The sequence below is a fragment of the Ctenopharyngodon idella genome, chromosome 24, assembly GCF_019924925.1.
Source record: "Ctenopharyngodon idella isolate HZGC_01 chromosome 24, HZGC01, whole genome shotgun sequence".
Lineage (NCBI taxonomy): Eukaryota > Metazoa > Chordata > Actinopteri > Cypriniformes > Xenocyprididae > Ctenopharyngodon > Ctenopharyngodon idella.
The window spans coordinates 18,572,386-18,587,896 of NC_067243.1; the positions used below are offsets into that span (position 1 = coordinate 18,572,386).

At 36.9% G+C, this 15,511-nt stretch overlaps 1 long non-coding RNA gene across 1 annotated transcript in view; it reads right to left on the reverse strand.

Moving 5' to 3' along the window:
* Positions 1-5,534: 5,534 nt before the first annotated feature.
* Positions 5,535-15,511, reverse strand: part of LOC127507009 (uncharacterized) — a 29,733-nt gene continuing 19,756 nt past the window's right edge. The window contains exon 2 of the long non-coding RNA XR_007928215.1: positions 5,535-10,289. This is a non-coding gene — a long non-coding RNA (uncharacterized LOC127507009). The remainder of the gene's footprint in view (positions 10,290-15,511) is intronic.

Consider the following 15,511-nt stretch of genomic DNA (forward strand, 5'->3'; position numbering starts at 1 on the left):
TGACAGAAATTTCATTTTTGGGTGAACTATCCCTTTAAGACATTTACCGCCACCTAATGGCAGTTTTAGTTTCTTATTTAGAGTATAATTTCCATAATAATAACAAAAACAAAACAAAAAAAACATTGAAGGTATAGTTCACCCAAAAATGAAAATTCTGTCATCATTTACTCACCCTAATGGCCACTGAAGCCTAAAAGTTGTTTGTAATAAACTCTATGTTGAATCAAAAAAAAAAAAAATTCTAAAGCTACTTTTTGTAATGTATATTTGATGCTTTTCTCATTTAACACAATAATTACTTTAAATTATCGTTTGAGTGTAATTTCTCAGCCAAATTTAATGTGCGATTAATTTGTGATTAATTCGATTAATTAATCGGCACATTGTGTAATTAATTAGATAAAAAATTGTAATAGTTTGACAGCCCTAATATATATAGTTTTTGTCATTTTTGACAACGTCTGTTCCCATTGTCTTTCACTGTATGGAAAGAGCAGCCAGGACATTTTGCTAAACATCTCCTTTTGTGTTTCACGAAAGAAAAAACGTATATGGTGGAATGACATCAGGATGAGTAAATGAAAACAAAATTCACATTTTCAGGTGAACTATGTTTTTAATAAGATGTCATTATAGCTTTTTGTGTATTTAAAAAGAAAAAAAAAAAAACCTAGGCAGAGTCACAGCCTTAAAATAATAATATCTAAAAGTATTAGTGCTGGATTAAGTCAGCCACTGTTTCGCAGTATCATTGCAGAGTTTCTTAAGGATGCATTGTTAGCTTTGCCAAAGTGTGTATCCGCTGAAAGAGAGGCTTGTCTCAAGTTCATCCAGTGTTTATTTTTTAATCTACTCGTGGTAATCTGAGACGCGACCCTCAACAGGCTTTGTCCTCCCCTGTACAACAGATTCTGCTTTATGGAAGTCAGACACTAACTAGGTGCCGCATTCACACAAAGCCTGCTCACTTAAGCAAGCGCAGTCACACGGTGGGCGAGGAGTGGACAAAGAGTACACACAGGTATGTGTGTGAGGACAAGGTCGTCTCAAGGACAGGCCAGCTGTGTCGTCTAGGCAGAAAAGCCCGTCTGCCACAAAACGTGATCCGCCTGCCAAACAAAACAAGTGGAGAAACACACAGACGGCCCGGTGATTCATACTCACAAACACCCACATATGCACATAACAGCGACAGACAACGCACACGTATTATTTTTCTGAAAACCAGCATTACATTTCAAGACCAAATATAATTTATCATAAAACTCACAAACAGAGCAACGTCAGAGGACCTTAAAGGGACAGTTCATTCAAAAAATGAAAATTTGTTATTGTTATTAAAATAATGTTATTTGTGCTTTAGTTATTCATTGTTTATATTGCGTGTTGTTGCAGAAAGCATGTATATCTGACCAGCTTCAAGTTCACAATTGATTTGCATAATTTTGTACAAATTCAGTTGTTTTGTGTCTATGTTCTGTGTATGGTTAATATCATCTGAGATGCACAGTAAGCGGTAGACCAATCACACCAGACTGTGCCATCTGACCGTTCAGAGTAGAGTAGACCAATCACAACAGACTGGGCTTTGGGTGCACTATTCCTTTAAATAAAAAATAAAAATGCTTATATACTTGTGCAATAAGAAATAGGTCTACCCACAGCAAATATTATCCCTGGGGAAGTGAAGGTATTTCAGGTTTTTATTCTCTTGTACAAAGCCACAAACTCAAATTTGATTCGAGCTCAAAGCAGTACACAACACTGAAATCCAATCTCTTTTGGTCTATCATTCACAACCAGTCTGAGCTGCTTCTACATCCATATGAAGAAAGCTTCAGTTGGACACTTAGAACTTGGAAACTATATACCTGCACTAATCCCTCCTTGTGGTGATCTGAGCCGCGTTTTCTGTGAGATTGCAGATATACAGTAGGTTAGGAAAAGTTTAGCCTAGATCGGTGTGACGCATGATGCTTCCTGTGAGAAACTGAGGGTGGTAATGTAATCTCAGTGCTGTCTGTTATCTGAAGCCTGATGAGTGAGGGGCCACATCTTTGTTTGTAGCTCAATCTCTGCTCTTTTGAAACACATGATGACTTTGTTCTTGCTGTAAGTTGCACTTATATTGTACTGTGCACCTGATATACTGTACCAAACTAAATTTTGATTCCAGAGCGAAAGACGGATTACTAAATTGTATGTTTTCACCTGTAGTATTTTTGTTATACAAAGACAAAATTTAAAGGGATAGTGCACCTAAAAAAATTAAAACTGGTTAAAAAGTAGATTATTCAGAATTAAAATTGACTCACTCTTATGTCATTAATACGGTAAAATTTGAAGAAATTTTGAGTGTCCTGGCTGCTCTTTTCAATAAAAGTAAATGGGGACTAGAGCTATTGAGCTCCAAAATTGACAACAACAACAAAAAACACATTCATACATCTTGTACACTATATTTCGTGGCACACTGTAAACCCTAATGCTCAAAATAATGAATTGGTTTGAGTAGGGTAAACTTAAATTAAACAAATTAGTTCAATCAAATGAACTTTTATGAGTATTTAGAACTTTCCTTTTCTTTTGAGTTCACAAAACTGACACATTTTAAGTAATCTGAATTGTTTCACTGTTTTATGAACTTGTTTCTTTTAATTTGAACTTAAAGGGTTAGTTCACCAAAAAATTTAAATTCTGTCATTAATTACTCACCCTCATGTCGTTCCACACCCGTAAGACCTTCGTTCATCTTTGGAACACAAATTAAGATATTTGTCATAAAATCCGATGGCTCAGTGAGGTCTCCATTGACAGCAAGATAATTAACACTTTCAATGCCCAGAAAGCTGAAGACGTATTTAAAACAGTTCATGTGACTACAGTGGTTCAACCTTAATGTAATGAAGCGACGAGAATACTTTTTGTGCGGCAAAAAACCCCCCAAAATAACGACTTTATTCAACAATATCTAGTGATGGGTGATTGGGTTTCAAAATTTCAATAGTTCATGTAACTTTGGCAGTTTGATACGAATCTTTTGTTTCGAATCAGTGGTTCGGAGCGTGAATCAAACTGGCAAAGTCATGCCCCCCAGTGACGTAACGAAGCCTCGTTTACTGAAATCATGTGACTTTGGCGCTCTTAACCACTGATTCGAAACAAAAGACTTGTAAAGCTTCGAAGCTTCATGAAGCAGTGTTTTGAAATTGCCCATCACTAGAAATTGTTGAATAAAGTCATTATTTTGTTTTTTGGCGCACAAAAAGTATTCTTGAAGCTTTATAATATTAAGGTTGAACCACTGTAGTCACATGAACTGTTTTAAATACGTCTTTAGTAGCTTTCTGGGCATCTGAAAGTGTTAATTATCTTGCTGGCAATGAAGTTCCTCGCTGAGCCATCGGATTTTATCAAAAATATATTAATTTGTGTTCCGAAGATGAATGAAGGTCTTACGGGTGTGGAACGACATGAGGGTAAGTAATTAATGACAGAATTTTCATTTTTGGGTGAACTAACCCTTTAAGCGTTTTTTTACATTGCTGTACTCATTAGCAATTGTTAATTGTTACCAATTGTTACCAATTAGCAAGTTAGCATTTACTGAATTAGCTAGTTTAAGCTAACCAAGTTTCTATTACTAAAAATATTTAAGTTGAGAATACATGATATTTTAAGTTAAATGTATGAATTAGCTTACTAATATATTTCAAGTTAAGAGCAATTAAAATGTAGGAGTACAAAAATAATGTATGGGCCAGTTCTGCTTACTTAAACTTTGAATTTAACTGATTACCTCAATTTTTTTGAGTTTTGCCAACTTATTCGGGTTTACAGTGCAAAGGAGAAAATTTTCAGGTAATAACTATCGTATGGCTTAAAGATGCAGAAGTTGTGTAGACTAATTATTATTATTATTATTGCATTTTTCGATCTCAATAACATCTGTCCCATTCACTTTCACTGTATGGAAAAGAGCAGCCAGGACAATCTGTTAAACATCTTCTTTTGTGTTTCACAGAAGAAAGTCTTACAACTTTTATTGTCTCTGTTTTGCTATTCAAGTTTATGGACAAGTTCCCAAACGTCTTACCTAAAATTAACCTATTTTTGTAACTTTTTTAAACAATATGTGTTTATTCATGTGTCTTTCTACATTGTGTGTGTTAGTAGGTGATCTAATAATTCCTGTTTTAATTTCCCAGTGGTTCTTTTGGCTTGGGGCACAAGCAAAATGAGAGGCGCTTGTGGTAAAGTGGGGCTCTAATTCTCCTGTGGATCCAGAAAACGGGTCTATTTGTGGACCTGTTTCTCAAAGCGTCTGTCATTGCATCTAACATAATTTCTGCCCAGATGCAGTTCAAACATATACAAGAGGGGTTTGAAGTAAAAAATAACCCACTCAAGGCCATGCGTTACAGTGATTTTATAAAACTACGGCAAGAATAGCATAATAAAAGACATATTTTCAATAGAAAGAATGAATAACATTATTCATCATTAGATTTTACACAGGTGCCGAGAGCCGTTTAGCACAGGAACGGGTTGTTGTAGGAGCTGTGGAGGAAAGAGGAGGGTGAAAGGGGGTTTTAGTGTACTCTGCGACCGCCTCCAGTGCTTCATGCCGGTCGGATGACTGAGCGCTGCTGACGCGTTCGGTGCAGGAGGAGGACAGAGCAGATGCCATGTGAAAAAGAGAGTGGGAGGATAAGTACAAAGTGCACATGGCCAAGACGCCACAAGCACACGGGATCCTGAACGTAATGAGAAGCGATGATAAGGGCTTCGTCAACAAACACTGCGTTACTGAGGGACACGGGGTGAGAGGCGAGGGGGTAGGGTGGGCTGTGACCGTCAATGGGGTCAGGGTAGCCATGCTGAGATTGAACACAATTATTCTTCAGACTTAACCTTTTACAGGAAATTATTTTTCATTAAAAAAAAAACGTTTACTGAGTAAAATATATTATAGCACAATTTTATGTTGAAAAATAGTCATCCAAAATGAAAATTTTGTCATTATTTACTCACCTTCATATCATTTTCCAAACCTGTATGACTTTCTTTCTTTTGTTGAACATAAAAGAAGTTCTGTCATGACAACTCTTTGAGTGTTTGGCATAATGGATATGACAATGTAGATATGTTTGGTCTTGGCGGAATAGATCTGCTACGCTGCTGCTGCTTGTATTGCTGATGCTGCTGCAGAGGAAGTACACGACTTGCTACTGCCAATACATGAGTTACCCATAGCAGATCTATACAGGTGGAGCTGGGGAAGGAGGAGGGTTTCTGAAAGCGCGCTGCACTGCTAAGGCAAATGCTGCCAAAGTATTTGAAGTTTGAGCACACAAGCTCATTGGTTACTGATACAGCAGGAACCAATCAGCTGGGTCCTATAATAATGTGATTACGAGCAGATTACGAGATTACTATTAGCCTGTGCCATCTAGAGTTTCATGAGAGAACTTTGCATATATTTTGACAAATGTTTCTTTTTCTTTCTTTCTTTCTTTCTTTCTTTCTTTTTCTTTTTTTTTTTTTTTTTTTTTGTCTAAACTGTTTGGTTACCAACATTCTTCAAAATATCTTCTTCTATGTTCCACTGAAGAAAGAAAATCATACAGGTCCGAAATAACATGAGGGTAAGTAAATCACATAATTTTCTTTTTTTTTTTCTTTTTGGTGTACTATCCATTTAACCCATTATATATTATTGCACATTTTCATGAATGAAAAACAGTTTTAGAAAAATAGACCTAAATTGAAAATTGTTGTCATTTACTCACCCTCATGTTGTTTGAAATGTGTATGACTTTCTTTCTTCTAAAAACAAAGAAGATATTTAAAAAAAATCTTTGTTTTATTTTGTCCATATAGTGAAAGTCAATGGGGTTCAATGATTGTGTGGACAAAAACAGTTAGTCAAAATATCTTTTCATTACATTTTTTTTATTCATTATGCAAGTTTAGAATGTGACAATACTTACATGTGCCAAATACAAAAAAAACAAACAAACAAAAAATAAATAAAATAAATAAATAAATGTAATTTTTTCCTTGCAGAAACTATGGTCGCAAGTTCTGTTGTTACCAACATAGTTCACCGATTCTGTTTCCCAAAATCATAGTTCCAATAACCATTCGTAAACAGCATCGCAAACTTGTGTGGTAAACTTTTGAAAAAATGTCTTATCGCTGCATCTGAAATCGCATACTGAGTAGGTACTACATTTGAATTTGAACTTACTTCATGACCATTAAAAAAGTATGTTCTATATAGTATGAATTTGTGTAGTATGAATGAAATTCGGAAGTACTACATCCGCCATGTTGTTACTGTCACGTGACCAACCAGCGTCAGTTGCGTTGCTTCACTTCCATTCATAAATCCTCTCCAGTGGCCTAATGGGGAATATCGGCGGAACTAGTATGTCATTCAGGTACTTTTCGCCTACTGTTTTTCGAATGCTATGCGTTCGGACATACTATGCTGTTTGCGTACTGTTTTTGGCATACTATGTAGTAAGGAAGTATTCAATTTCAGACGCAGCTTATGTTTTGTTTTGTTTTTCTCTCCATACAGTCAAAGTGAATGGGGTCCAATGTTTTGTTTTGGACCCCATTGACTTTCATTGTGTGGACAAAAAACAGTTTGTCAAAATATCTTCTTTGTATTACGCAGAAGAAAGAAAGTCATACAGGTTTGGAGTGACGTGAGGGTGAGTACATGTGTGAACAATCTCTTTTAGAATACCGGTGTAGTAAAAAGTCAAAATGAAATCATTTTGGCCAATTGACTTTTTTTTTTTTTTTTTTTAAATACATGTTCCTGGCCTTATTATTCATTAAAATCTAATAACTTGTTCTGCCTCTTAAATTATTTTCCTTTCATGTCAACAACCCCTTGAACCCAAGCAAATGACTCATGACCCAATCAATCCCCAATTACTAAAATCAAGTGCCGCTCTTCAGACACGATCGTGAACGTATTCCAATGTAAAGCTGCTATGTGCTAATGTGGTTTGCAGGGGTGGATTCTGCATTTGTCTCTGAGCAGCCTGAGGCTGAACATGATGGATGATTGTTTCTGTTAGGAGTGAGACAGCAGAGGTAGGAATCTGTATGTGATATACAGCTGACTGACTGATATTCAAGCAATGAGTTGCTAAAACATTTAGCACTGCTCTGTTTGGTCTTACGTCACGCTGTTCCCGTAAGCTTGTGGCTGACAGGAAAGGAAGTGGCCGGGCAGAGGAAGTGGGGCACCAGCTAAGTCAATGTCATTTTAGCGAGGCCATGCAAACTAAACTGGTGCAATCCATTGGAACCGTTCTGGGGTAAAGGGGCATTGTTAACCAAATATGCAAGTTTCGTCATTACCAACATAGTTCAACGATTTCCTGAAACCATAGTTACAACGAACATTCGCAAACAGCATCGCAAACTTGTGTGGTTGGAGCAACAGAAGCATAGTTTTGTGTTAAAATGGTGTGGACTTGCTCTTGGGCAAAATAAGCAAGGTAACATGCAGTACATTCTATAACTTTTTCCCATTTAAATACATATATTTTAGCGTGTTAAAAAACAGCACCGTTTTTGAAGAGTGCGCATGTGCCATGTCACTATGGTTTTGGAAAACAATTTCTTCAATGATGCATACTACGGTGGTTAAGTTGTTTTACGGGAAACAGATTTAGATGTTCAGTGAAACATTACCCTGATTCTTTATATGTACTGAACATGTTCTGCACAGAAGTAACCTCAAAAAGCTGCTACAGTTCAAGTGAGTTCAAACTGTATCCAGTTACTGTCAAACATGTCAGGGATTGTGTCAAAGGTCAGGGAACACTAAAATAGATATTGCTTGGACATGCAAACTGTCAGGTTTGGTGTTGCTTTAAGGCTGTTTAAAGTCTTTAACTTTAACCCTACTGCTAGCACTTATGAGGCAGCATCCCAACCATCATGGAACCTTATATGTGGCAAAAAAACATGCACCATGCAAATATTACTCTTCATATGTCCTACACAGATCTTACTTTCCATTGATTACAATAGAGTTTGATGTTAGCGTGCTGCTAAGCTAATGACATTAAGAAGTTCCTGTTTCACAGTTTAAGTATCAGTCTATAAAAGGTGTCCTATTGTTAACTCTGCTCTAAAATGTGACTGTCTACATAGGATATACACTTATTAAGGTACATTCACATCAAGTTTTAATAATCGTTCTGATTCTATGAGAATAGGGAAGTCCACACCATAACGATAATGACACAGAGGAACAATATCATTTTAATCACTTTCAGAATGATTTTTTTTCCAGCTGATGAATGATAAAACATTTACAGCCATTCAAAATCCACACAATTTTAAAGGGGTGGTTGATTATGATTTCACTTTTTTAACTTTAGTTAGTGTGTAATGTTGCTGTTTGAGCATAAACAGCATCTACAAAGTTACAACGCTCAAAGTTCAATGCAAAGGGAGATATTTTCTTTTAAAGAATTCGCTGTTTAAGGACTACAACAAAGGGCTGGTAGGGACTACAACAAGCTTCTTCCCAGGTTAGTGACATCAATAACCCTAAAATTTACATAAACCCCGCCCCCGAGAACATGCAACAAAGGGAGTGAGGCCATGTTGGGCTGCTTTAGAGAAGAGCTGCTTCATTTTACGCCGGACTGCTTTACAAACGAGTCAACTCAATGCTGGATTTGCACAAAAGATTAACATGACAGCACATGCTAGTCAATGAGTTGAATCAACTACACAGCAGCTACATAAATTTATCCTCTAACCATTCAGAAACGTCCAGATGCATTCTAAAAGTTGTAACTACTTCCTGAGTCTCTCCATCAGTGTCCGACTCCGGTTTGAACAGTGCAAGGATGAACACCGTTACTGACAATCGTTATTTTGGCTGCATGAGATTCTCCGGCTTTGTTGTTGTTGAGCAGCCGAAGTGCAAGCTGTTGAAGCTCCGCCCTCTTCTGGAAAGCAGGCCAGGAGCAGCAGCTCATTTGCATTTAAAGGGACACACACAAAAACGGTGTGTTTTTGCTCACACCCAAATAGGGGCAAATTTGACAAGCTATAATAAATGATCTGTGGGGTATTTTGAGCTGAAACTTCACAGACACATTCTGGGGACACCAGAGACTTATATTACATTTTGTAAAAGGCAGATGAAAAAACTGCAGTGTGCTTATTATAAACATTTATCATACATTAGTTAGTATAGCATATAGTCAGCATTATATTTATCGTTCTTGTTGTGAACGTGCCTTTATAAAGCATCCTAATTATCATTAAACCTTGTTAGTAACACTTCATAGGGAGCATCTCTGACTCGCACAGGAGACTCGAATTACCACTTATTCCAACAGAGTTTGACATTAGCATGTTGCTATGCTAACAACACAATAGTCTAATTAACATCAAAATAATAGCATCTAAAGTTTTAAAAAGACTGAACCATTTTTGTTGATACTTTTTTAGCACTAAATGAAATATATGGAATATTTATTATGCATTCTGGGATTACCGTGTCTAGGAAAGATATATGTAATGCTGCCGTATAATTTAGACAAAATAAGGCATCTTAGAAGGCATAATTTGATAGTGTGTCTGCAATGCTTCCTATACAGGCAGCACGCTAAGATCTGAAACAGAGTCAAAGTCACTTAAACAAGGCATTTGATCCCAGAAACTGTTTTAGTTTTCTAAATGATTAAAAAAAAAATCATGGTAAAAAAAAAAAAAAGGTAACTTTTCCTTCTATTGTGATTTAACAATCCTGTATTCCAAGTATTATGACGCGGAAGCCGTAGGTGAGTCCTGATCCACAACTGCTTTCCTCTCATACAAGTGCCTCTTTCATGTAGTTGGATGGCTGAATGGAGGCATCATTTGTCTTGATGGTGTCAAGATTTGCAGGCCCTCAACCTTTGACCTCCAGATCCTAACTCCCATGAACTACCATTTAAGAGGGCAAATAGTCATCTTTCTCATCATTAACTCGGTTTTAGTGGAGACTTAGTTTACTATGCTTTTGTATATTTATGTATATGGCAGAGTTAACAAACAAAAAGCACTGTTACAATGCATGAAAGACACAGCAGTCATATTGGTTTAATACTTTTTTCTTTTGTCTTTGTGTGAATGCACAGATCCCTTCACAAACAGCCTCCACACATTTCCTCTGGAAATGAGATACTCCTTATCTCCGTGTAATTAGCCGTCGTCGCTTCCTGTGCTTTTTCCCACACTAATCTGTGGTTCTGTAAATAACAACAAAGATTTTACATCATTTATATAATTTATTTAAAATATTATATAAACATGAATATTTATAATATTATATCACATATTTGTATATTTAAATGTTTCAATGTCATACAATTGAAAACAAATGTTTAACAATATTTGAAAAAATAAGGCAAAAATTCTCCCTTAAAAATTGTATAATATAATGATTATATACAATATTTTTACTTTTATTTTTTTTTACATATATACATTTTTTTACATATATATTTATATATAATTTATAATTAAAATATATAATATTACTCCACATACAGTATATTTTAAATATAATATTTTAATTTTATATAAATGAAAAATATTAAAAATGTTTTTAAATGTTTCATTTTTGAAGGGATGTTTACAGAAGAAATGTTGTGTGTTTTTGTTATCAGATGGATTGTATCACACAGTTATACAGGTTAGTGTACAGTGGTGTACAGTTACAGTTAAGCTTATGATGAAGTGTTAGCACATCTAGTGTAACAACAATCCCTCTGAACAACTGAATTTTCCAATGGTGTCTCGTATAATCCTGCGTCACGCAGGTTTTGTTTAGAACAGGAAAAATGGGCTTTGTCTGCTCAAATTCCAGTAGGGTGTACTTAAAATTTGACCATGTTCCCTGCTGAGACTGCAGCTTCTAGAGCAAACACACACTCACACACTCCCTCTCTCACACACATACACAGAATGGTTCATTTGTGTGTTATCTCTCCCAGACACTCACATGGAAACAGTACACACACTCACTTTTATGCCTACACACACCCACGTACACACACATGCACAAGCACATTTCTGGCACGGGCTCATTGACGTCAAGAAACCCCATCCCCCATCACTCCTCCAGTATTTGCCATTCTTTACAAAGCAATGCTGGCTATTTGGGTCATCTACAGCTTTGGGTGCTGGTTTGAATAGTGACCCTGACCCAGCTGAACTGCCCCCCATAATTAGGCTAAAAGTATCAGATTACAAAGTTAAAGTTCAGCCTCTCTCTCACACTTCATTTCTTACATTTAGTGAACTGAAGCGTGGAATTTTACTGCACGCGATTTATGATTTCAGCTCAGCCCTCTGCCACTTCAAGATAAGTGGAAGAGACAAGATACAAAGTACTCAGCCCTAATTCACCCTAACGTCTTTCAATCATAAAAGTGGCCGAACTGATAATCTAACATCATTTACTCACCTCATGTCTTTGTATGAACCCGTATGACTCTCTTTCATCCCTGAAACAATTTTGAAAATTCTGTTTGGTGACGCTTCTTGTGCTGACATTACACACCGCACCTTTATAAACTGGAATCATATCAGTCCACTTTATTAATACAAATGATTTACTTTGTAAATATAAATGATTCTATGGAAGTGTTTTTCTTTCTCCGAAATAAAAAGGTCAGTGTAAGATATTGCTTAATATAAGAAATAAATTTGCACTGGCGTAAGTCACAGATGGGAGATGTGAAGTTAATTGTGACATATAACGTCACATTGTGAGATATAAAGTCACAATTACAAGAAAAAAAGTTGCTACAGTGAGATATAAAGACACATTGTAAGATATACAGTTGCAATTTATGAGAAACTTCCAAATGTGAAATTTGAAGTCACACTGTGAGACATAAAACTGCAATTACGAGAATAAAGTTGCCATAATGAGACATAAAGACACACACAATTTATGAGAGAAAGTTGCAACTATGAGATTTAAAGACACAGAAATAAATAAATAGTCACAATTTACAAGAGAAAAAGTTGCCATTATGAAATATAAAGAGACACATTTAAAGATATACAGTGGCAATTTACGAGAAACTCTTGTTGTGAAATTTGAAGTCACTTGTAACATTTACACCTGGTATTAAGAAGTGTTTTCGTCAATTGGATTAAAAGCGGATGACACTAAATACAGGGGTCTAAAGCGTTTTGAGCTTGTCCACTTTCGACCACTTCCAGAGGTAGTCGAAAACGCATTTGACATGATTGCTTTTGTAGTGTAGACGCTCACGGGGTCGAATGGGTTCGAACGGCCACCAAAGACCGCATACTCTCTGCCTACTGACCTAATGCATAAAAATTATGGGAAGCACGCTAGCCAGACGGGATTTAAACTTTGTTTGCTGAAGACCCAAGTTTGGGTTGAAGATGAAAAACATACCAAGCACAATGTTCTCTCACCATTCCTGAAAAATTTGCCATTATAAGAAGACACAATGCAAGATATAAAGACAAAATTTACAAGAAACAGTCATAATTTGCCAGATTTAAAGTCACATTGTGAGATATAGTCACAATGGCTTCCAAATGTTCAAACATTATGTAAGAGTATCATTTTTTAAAATTTATTTTCAAAACTCTTTTACATTTTTGTGGTGCAGTCTTGATTAATCCCACCAGAGCTTTAACTGGCTCAAATAAGTCTTTCTCAATCTGAAGACAGATGCTTCCTAATCCCAAATGACTGATTCTTGAATTCTCCTTATGCAACACTTCTCCAGAAATGAGGCTTATGCAGAAATGACTAGGGCCAAACTGAACCACAGTCCATCAAAAACCAACCCAGTCATCATCCTCCCTACACCAAACCTCAATAGGATACACAAACTCATGCACAACAAACTTAAGCAGATATTGAACTTTATATGGATGGAAAACCAAAGCTTCGTTAACGGCTCAAGTCCTCTATGATTAACTGTTGGCTCAAGCATTCTTGCTTGGTTTGCGGATGCCTAATTGGTAGCGTAAAACCATGTGCATGGCAAGTTTCGGCAGACGGCTCAGGAATGCTGACTTAATGGAAGGGTTAATGTGCCGGAGGGTGCAGGGTGTGGATAAAATTAGGGACGGAAAAGGGAGCTTGTCCTCACCTTGGGCAGCAAGACCAGACCCCATCAGCAGAGGCATCCCTTCCCCCATGACCTTCGGTTTTCTTTTATGCTCTGTCTGCAATTCCTAGGTCAGCTTGACCTAGTTGGGTAGTGTTTTGGGAAGAGCTGGGTTCAAAATAAACACTCCAGTTGACAAGCAACTGTATTAGGAACAGCTTTACATCAATTGTAAGAATGGTAGTCTAACTTTTGCTGATGCGAGTGAGTAATTCAAAGCAAAACGTTAACTAAACAAAAAGATTTTGTTGCGAATATGCTGCTGCTGTTGATTATTGCTGCTGCACAGCAAATACAGAGACTTGCTACAGCCAATACATAGACACTCTGCTGTGAGCATGTAAGACATGCTGCTGCTGCTGCTGCACAAATAGCATATATGAAATTACCCGTAGCAGATCTATACAAGTGGAGTTGGGGAAGGTGGAGGTTTTTAAAGCGTACTGCAAACTGCTACGCAAATATTGCCCAAATATTTAAATGTTGATCAGCAAGCTCATTGGCTAAAGATGCAACAGGAACCAATCAGCTTGAGCCGTGTAGTTAACAGTGTGATTGTCAGCAGGTTTGCATTAAGGACCCATCAGCCTGTGCCATTTAGAGTTTCATGATAGAACTTGGTATATGTTCTATATATTATGTTTTTACATTACGCCTCCACTGTCGTTTTGATTTTTATAGAAATAAAAACCATTTAATTCAGTTGGATAACGGTCGCTTCAAATCCATCCAGCTCATCCAACATGAGCAGCAGAGTCGTACGTAGTTCAGCAGGAATCAGAGTTCACTGATCATGTGATGAGAGTAAGTGACTGAGGAGACCATGGTGGAGGATTCATTGTGTAATAGAGCCTAAAAGTGTCTCACAAATGACTGATCTTACAGAATGTGCGCTCAACACCACCGCTCCCTTTTCACAGAGTACGCGTGATGGCGAAATAGAAAGCGAAAGTAAAACGCAAGCGCACATTCAAACGCAATTTCAATACCCCACATTTTGAAAGCGGCTCCCTGATGCATGCAAATATTTCCCAATATGAAAGCTATCTTAAGCTGGGCTGTGTTGTTGTAATCTTACCTTAGCTCTGTATCATGCTTGAAGAAAAATTTGGTCTCTTCATGCACTTTGAATATTGAGAGAGTACTTTGATTTTGGTTGCACTTATTGTTTGCACTTAGTAAGACTAAGAGAAAAATGTGTTATTCATTTATTTATACTGTTTTTATTTCCATGATCAATTTGAGGAAAGGAGTTCAGTTAGGAGGTCAAAAGTTGTAAAAGCTCATAAATCATGTACTGTTCTAAGGTCTAAAGAGACTCACATGAAATCTTACAGGAGAGAAGCCAGTCAGTTGAGTTTGTGGCAAAACCTTTTACAGTGCTGGAGTATTGTTGTCTTTTACTGCATATGATAATTCATACTCAGAAAGTAAAACGGAAATGACATTTATTACAAAATGATTAGTTGAAACATTTCAAATGCACCTGCAGACTATTTTTCTAGTCATGTATTTCGTCACTGAGGATTTCTTAAAAATACTGTGTAAAAATCTTGTCTCGTTCTTGTGACCTCAATCTTGTCTCGTCTCGTGAGCTACCTGTCTCGTCACACCCCTAATGTATATACATATATATATATATGTATATTATATATATATATATATATATATATACACACACACACACACTCACAAATATAATAATAATCTACACTATGTACAAGACTGGTGAAACAAAGCCTAGCATCTCAGGTAGGTAAAGCACATGTGGTATACATTAAGTGAACTAATTTCTTCCATGCTGTAAAAGTTTAACATTCCCTGGCTTAACTCAAGCCTCTTGTGTAGTTACACCAGTGACGCTAGTGTTTTGGTGCTAGCGTAGCGTGTATATTTTTGTATGAATGTGTGCACTCATATTTGTCTAGAGAAAGACAGTGAGAACAGATAAGACACTGTGAGAGAAAGCCAGGGTACGAAGAAGGAGAGAGCAGGGGGAGGAAGACAGGGGGAATGACTGAGACAGGGACAACACGTCACGTGTATGCTGGAGAAAGTGCATAACCCCTCACAGGGCAGTCCCTAGACACAGCAATCGCATGAGCGGAGCCAGAACCTCGCAGACACGTCTGTCACGTCTCTCCGCGTGCGTTTCAGTCTCATGCTGCCCTAACACCTCCCTCTGTCTCGTTTCGTCTTATTTAGCTCACTTCCTTGAAGAAAATAACTGTGGAATAAGACTTTGTCTCAAATGTTTCTCCTAAAATTATGCTCTTTTCCAAATGAAACTGAACTGTGAATGGTGA